The 1,351-nt window shown below is 28.1% G+C and overlaps 1 non-coding gene across 1 annotated transcript; it reads left to right on the top strand.

Moving 5' to 3' along the window:
• Positions 1–213: 213 nt before the first annotated feature.
• On the top strand, positions 214–286 carry Trnav-aac (transfer RNA valine (anticodon AAC)). Its single transcript has one exon. It is a non-coding gene; the product is annotated as a tRNA-Val (tRNA).
• Positions 287–1,351: the final 1,065 nt, after the last annotated feature.

Raw genomic sequence — 1,351 nt, 5'->3', positions numbered from 1 at the left:
ATATATATATATATATGAGAGATTATTATAATTTAAAAAATTTCTGGAATAATGTTACTAATGTACTTTTTATGATACATTAAATTTTTGTACATAATTTTAATAAATTTAAGTAATGTTTAAGATGGTATTTTTCAAGTAGATGTAATTTAGAACAAGAAATTATATATCATTATGAGTACCAATAAAGGGAAGTGAAGGTACTCACAACAAGTTTCTGTGGTGTAGTGGTTATCACATCCGCCTAACACGCGGAAGGTCCCCGGTTCAATCCCGGGCGGAAACATTTTTTTGCCTCAAAAACCAATTTATGATAAAAAAGTTAGATACTGAAAATTAGCAAAATATTGGAAAAATAAAATAAAGTAAAAATAGTTCTTAACATTTTAATTTTAACTATATAATACTTTTTTAACTTTATAATACTTGCACACAGGAAACTCCCTACATATATTTTAATGAATAATTAATAAGGTCGTCGCCGAGCATTTCGCAAAATAAAATGAATATTTTAAATACATTTTTCTTAAATATTCTAAAACTTAATTTTTCGTATTGACGCTTTTTTGCGATCTTCCTCTCAAATGTTGAATGTTATATAGAATGAATAGGATTTGTGCGAAACAGCTGCATATGGGAAACATAATTTACAATAGTCTGTGTAGCGTTGACACGGTGCGATACATAATTTATTAATTATATCTATGGCTGTAATTAGCTGTTAATCTCAATCCTTTTCAGCTGCGGTTTGCCAGTGTTTGCAGAGCGTTTCTATAATTCCGTCCCGATTCGATTCGAAAACATGTTTTTCCTCGATGAAATTTCAGCAATACAAAATTATAAAATGCGATTTGATAAAACATGATTGTAGAATTGTAATGGACTGTAAGATGATCATTTTGAGCAATAGTGATTTAAATTAATTACTTGAAATTTTTATTGAATTTTTATATTAATTATCTTTTTGCATTTTGATAGAAAAATATCTACTTTTATTTTTATTAAATTGTTTTACACATATTTAAACCTTTATTAAAATTTTTCGCTAGAAAAATTAGTTGGGAATTTTTTTTATATAAGATATTCTATCATATATAATAACAAACATATTTTACTGAGATTTGTTACACTTTATTGTACTAAAAACACACAATTGACAAGACGATACAAAATAAACAACGGAAAATTTAGATTTCAAGGGACTTATTGTTTCCACTTTGACACATTTGCGGTGATCAATAATCATCAAAGACAATGACATTTCACACCTGAGTGTTCATATTACCCTCGGATGAGCACTCGAGGAGATGAAATTATCGAACAATAGAACGCGAGAGGCGAAGCTGCGTCC

This window comes from Cataglyphis hispanica, chromosome 17, assembly GCF_021464435.1.
Source record: "Cataglyphis hispanica isolate Lineage 1 chromosome 17, ULB_Chis1_1.0, whole genome shotgun sequence".
NCBI lineage: Eukaryota > Metazoa > Arthropoda > Insecta > Hymenoptera > Formicidae > Cataglyphis > Cataglyphis hispanica.
Note: the sequence above shows the minus strand (reverse complement) of the source record. Positions and strands in the feature narration are given on the sequence as shown.